The 5,980-nt window shown below is 44.0% G+C and overlaps 1 pseudogene; it reads right to left on the reverse strand.

Moving 5' to 3' along the window:
* Positions 1-5,293: 5,293 nt before the first annotated feature.
* LOC132226616 (NADH dehydrogenase [ubiquinone] 1 alpha subcomplex subunit 1-like) lies at positions 5,294-5,657 on the reverse strand (annotated as a pseudogene).
* Positions 5,658-5,980: the final 323 nt, after the last annotated feature.

Consider the following 5,980-nt stretch of genomic DNA (forward strand, 5'->3'; position numbering starts at 1 on the left):
CCAGAGGATAGGTGCAGGAGGGCAAACCCAGTCCCAGCGACTGGGATCGGGAGGGCAAGCCCAGCCGCAGGGGATGGGAGCAGAAGGGCAAGCCTAACCACTGTGGCTGGGAGCATAAGGGGCAGCGGCTGCAGGTGGGAGGGGCAGCGGCCTGGAGGGGAAGGGGCAGCGGCTGGGAGCGGGAGAGCAAGGGCAGCTGCAGGGGTTTGAAGAGGGAGCGAAGCCTGCCTCAGCGAGTTTTGCTCCCTTCTCTGCTTCGCTCCAGCCGCACGAAGCCCTATTCTTGCAGGAATATTCCTGCAACGGGCCTCACGTTCTATATAATAAAAGGGAAGCATGTAAATTGATCATCCATTTGCTGTGTTCACCAGCCAATCAGGAGTGAATATGCAAATTAACCTGACAAAGATGGTAGGTTAATTTTCATATGCAGGTGTCAAGCACCTCAGGAGGCGACAGCGGCCGCAGGCTCCCAGCACCTTTGCTGCCCCGGAAGGTGAGGCCGGCCACGCCAAGACACTCCCACGGGCTCCCTGGACCTTCACCGGCCCCAGGAGGTGGGGCCGTAGCCTCGCTCACGGGCTCCTGGGACCTTCACCAGCGAAGAGCAGAGCAGGAGAGCGGGTGAAGAATGGGAGGTTTGGAGGACTTGGCAGAGCAGGACGCCACTGGACATAGAGCAGGAGGCCGCTGGACATAGAGCAGAGCAAGAGAGAGGGCGGCTTGCAGGGTGTGGCTCCCTCTGTCACCCCAGCTTCCTCATCACAGCTGTGGGAACTGATAGCAGGGAGGAAGAAGTCCCACCCCTACAGAATCAGCCAGAATCTGCCGTTGGTCAGATAGCTCTTAGGGGCCTGATAGCCAGGACTCTCATTCACCTGCATCACAGACCGTGACAGTAGAAAAGTGGGACTATGTCTAAAGAACAACTTTTGATACAATGTAGCTCTGCAGCTGAAAGATGCCAGCCAACATAAAATGTCCGAAGAGCAACATGCGTCTGATCGTGAAAGAAGGTGACGCCAGCGACAAAATGCGTTGCCTTCTCAGCAAAAATGGAGTACACGAGGATGCAATTCTCGAACATAGTTCTGGTGGAATGACTGTTCGATGTGAATTTTGCCTATCCCTAAATTTCTCTGATGAAAAACTATCCGATGGGAAATTTACTCGATGTAGCAAAGGGAAAGTCAGTCCAAATGATATACATTTTCCAGATTACCCGGCATATTTAAAAAGATTAATGACAAATGAAGATTCTGACAGTAAAAATTTCATGGAAAATATTTGCTCCATAAATAATTCTTTTGCTTTTGCTTCCATGGGTGCTAATATTGCATCGCCATCAGGATATGGGCCATACTGTTTTAGAATACATGGATAAGTTTATCACCGTACTGGAACTCTACATCCTTCAGATAATGTTTCTTGGAAGTTTGCTCAACTCTATATTTTGGTGGATACAGACAAAGCTAAAAGTAAAAGATTAGCAATGCCAGAAAACCAGAGCTGCTCAGAAAGACTCATGATTAGCATCAACAACCTCATGCATGAAATAAATGAATTAACAAAATTGTACAAGATGCTACATGAGGTAGAAAAGGAAGCCCAATCTGAAGCAGCAGCAAAAGGTATTGCTCCCACAGAAGTAACAATGGCAATTAAATATGATCGTAATAATGATCCAGGTAGATATAATTCTCCCTGTGTAACCAAGGTTGCTGTAATATACAGAAATGAAGATGGAGAACCTCCTTTTGAAAGGGATTTGCTCATTCATTGTAAACCAGACCCCAATAATCCAAATGCCACTAAAATGAAACAATCAATATCCTGTTTCCTACATTAGATGCAATGACATATCCTATTCTTTTTCCATTTGGTGAAAAAGGCTGGGGAACAGATATTGCATTAAGACTTAGCGAAAACAGTGTAATCAACAATAACACTAGACAAAGTGTAAGGACACGAGTCACACAAATGCAGTATTATGGATTTCATCTCTCTGTGCGGGACATGTTCAATCCTATTTTAAATGCAGGAAAATTAACTCAACAGTTTATCGTGGATTCATATTCAAAAATGGAGGCCAATTGGATAAATTTCATCAAAGCAAACCAATCTAAGTTGAGAGTTGAAAAATATAGTAGTTTGATGGATTATCTCAAATCTAGATCCAAAAATGACAATGTGCCGATTGGTAAAATGATAATACTTCCATCATCTTTTGAAGGTAGTCCCAGAAATATGCAGCAGTGATATCAGGATGCTATGGCAATTGTAACAAAGTATGGCAAGCCCAATTTATTCATAACCATGACATGCAACCCCAAATGGGCAGATATTGCAAACAATTTACAATGCTGGCAAAAAGTTGAAAACAGACCTGACTTGGTAGCCAGAGTTTTTAATATTAAGCTGAATGCTCTTTTAAACAATACCAGTAAATTCCATGTATTTGGCAAAGTAATAGCTAAAATTCATGTCATTGAATTTCAGAAATGTAGACTGCCTCATACTCACATATTATTGATATTAGTGAGTCCAAATTACGTTCCTCTAATTAATTCCCTTTCAATGTGCACAAATTTCATGCACCGGGCCACTAGTAATTACATAATTAGAACCAGGACAACCTGTATTTGCAGTGGGCCAATGGACTCATAACAGGAGCTAGAATATCAATTGTTATGCAATTCAAATACTGCTAAAGAATGAAATTATGAATTATGAAAGATTCAGGGATATCATATACCTATCTATATATATAAAAGCCTAAGCTACCATCCTACTGTCTGACCATCTGACCATCCAACTGTTCAGTAGCTATAATGCACACTGACCACCAGGGGGCAGATGCTCAATGCAGGAGCAGAAACCACAGGCATAGAAACATGGAACAGACTAACGAATCTCAGAGGGAAGGATGGGGGGGGGGGGGCCACGGGGAGAGATTAACCAAAGATTTTATATGCATACTGGAGACCCAGTGCATGAAATCCATGCACTCAGGGGGAGGGTAGGTCTTTCAGCCTGGCCTGCACCCTCTCGCAGTCCAGGAGCCCTTGACAGATGTCCAACTGATGGTTTAGGCCCACTCCCCCCCGGCAGAGCCAGCCTAAGCTGTCAGCCAGACATCCTTAGTGCTTCTGTGTATGCGGGAGAGGCTCCTGCTGTGAGACCCCCGAAGCGGGATCCTCACTCTGTCCCACCGACCGACGACGACCCCAATCAACCGCAGGAGAGGTCACTTGATGCAAAACGCAAGAGGCTTTATTCTTTATTCCAGCGCGCTGGGGCCCAACCCGTACTCACGCAGGAGCAGAGGAGTTGTGCGCCCAGCAAGGGGTTTTTCAGCTATTTATATGCTAAAATCACACATCAGGGAGGGGTTGCATGCAGGAGGGTAAGAGGAGAACAAAGAAATTCCAAAAGGGTCTGGTTTGTGTCTTGATAGGGATAAGGCACTCCTTCCTGGTGTTTTACAGCCTGTTCTTCTCAAGGTTGATTGAAGCTGGGTTTACTCAACCTGCCCTTTGTGTTGGGGCTATCTCCTGGAACAGCCTTAGGGAGGGCGTCATTCCCTCTGTTCCTATCTCTAGTGGGGGAAGCCTAGGGAGTTGAGATAAAACAGGCAGCTAGATAAAACAGGCAGCTAGGCCTGGCAGCTGGGCCTGTGCAGTTTGTAACATCAACATTCTTTTATTCTTTCACTGCCACCGCAGCTGAGCTCACCAGCCATGAACCCAGCTTATGGCTGAGCAGTACTCCCCCTGTGGGAGTGCACTGACCACCAGGGGGCAGCTCCAGCATTGAGTGTCTACTTCCTGGTGGTCAGTGCATATCATAGCAACTGGTCATTCCACTGTTAGGCCAATTTGCATATTACTCTTTTATTATATAGGACTAGAGTGGTGGGGTCACTCGGCCTTGCCTGTAGGGACTGGGCCAAAACCAGCTCTCCCACACCCCTTGAGGGGTCTCATATTGCAAGAGGTCACAGGCGAGTCTGAGGGACTCCACCGGTGCATGGATGCACCAGGCCTCTAGTTACATATAATAACAACTAGAGGCCTGGTGCATGAATTCATGCACAGGTGGGGTCCCTCGGCCTGGCCAGCAATTGGGGTCGAGGGGCCAATCAGGACAGGCTTGCCAGGGGCTTGGCCGGCTGCAAGAGGTTGGTTGTGGGAGCTCACTGCCCACCAAGGGGCAGCTCCTGCATTTAGCGTCTGCCCCCAGGTGGTCAGTGAGTGTCAAAGCTACCAGGCAGTCATCTGGTCATCTGGTCATAGCAATCACTTAGGCTTTTATATATAGATAATTCATTTAACTGAATCCTCTTTTTACGGTTTTGAGATAAAAGCAAGCATTTTCCAACCTAGAATTTGAAATCAAATTTCAATAAATCTGAATATAATAGCCAATCACCTTAACTAAATTTGTTTGTTATGATGAATGTTGACTTAGATATAGAAGCTCTTGGAAGAAATTTTATTTTGGTTCCCTTCTCAAAAGCCACAATGACTGTAGGAGTAAGGGGTATAGGAAACCACACTGAATGCTAAGTGTCTGCTCTATACCACTGTATCAGAGGGATGATGTGACTTACTTAATGTATGACTGTTAGCTTGGTTTTTCCAATGAAATATTAGTCCTCAGACTATCTTTCCAACAATTGAAAAAGAACAAAGATAAATATGCATGTGATGCTAAATAAATATCTTCAGAGAGTTACTGGGATACCTCTTACACTAAAAATCACTGCAACAATGGACTTCATTGAGCATTAGAAATATTTGAGAGAACTAACAATAAACTATGTTATTTAAAAAATATATATCCGACCTAATCTCATGTAAATAAATATGTATCCAAATATTTTTTCCTTATTCTATATAAATAAATTTGATTTAGATCCAAATTAAACTTTTGTTAGATTTGATCTTTTTTCTCATTACCGGAATAAAATCTAAATATATGATTAACTTTAAAAACCAAGAAATAATTGCCAAATAGCCTTCAAAAGCCCTAGAAAATGAGAAAAATATTTAAAAACTTTGTAAGACTAAATTAATAAGCTCATTTAATATGGATCATGGTACTTGTTTTATTTAAAACATTTTGATCTGCTTGTAAGAGTAGGATGGTTGATTGTATCACTAGTGAGGGTAACATTTGTTACTTTCAAAAAGATGAGTCAGTACGTATATACCCTCCAAAACCCAAGGGACCATATGTTTTCATTTGCTCAGGACAGTTCCAGATTATGAGATATTCTTTTTTATTTTTATTTTACTTTTTAACTTTTATTGTGCATTACATAATATACTGCAGAACCTTCTAGCAGGGGTAGATGAGTAAAACTGAGTTATTTTTCATTAACCAGGAAGTGCTTCCTTAATCAATATTCTCCAAACCCTTTGACACATAGTAATGAGTAACTCCAGAGACTCACTTATCTCTTTCCATCAAAGACCAGTGATATGAATAATAGGCTACCCTTTTTTCCTTGCCCCCGTTGCTGAACTTGTGAATGTGTGTGGTGGCAATGCCGGGGATGAGCAAGCACACCTAGCCCTAACCCTAACCCTAACCCCTGACAGCGAGCCCAGGGAGAATCTCGAACCACATCGCAGCAAGGATACCAAGGCCAGAAAAATCGAGATATTCTAAAATAATATCCATCACACTCAAAAGTGTTCACCTTACATACATCTTTTAATGAAGGTAACACCTTTGTTTTCCTTTTTGTTTTTAATAAACACTAGAGGCCCAGTGCATAAAAATTCATGCACTGGAGGGGGGTCCCTCAGCCTGGCCTGCCCCCTATCACAGTCTGGGAACCCTCAGAGGCGGGAGGTGACCTAGCTATTAGGGTAAGGTGATGCCCCATCACACCTTTGTTGTTGCCACTGCCGGCAGTGCAAGCCTCGGCCAGCCCTGGTTACCTGAGCCTCGGCCGGCCCTGGTTACCTGA

The sequence above is a fragment of the Myotis daubentonii genome, chromosome 1, assembly GCF_963259705.1.
Source record: "Myotis daubentonii chromosome 1, mMyoDau2.1, whole genome shotgun sequence".
NCBI lineage: Eukaryota > Metazoa > Chordata > Mammalia > Chiroptera > Vespertilionidae > Myotis > Myotis daubentonii.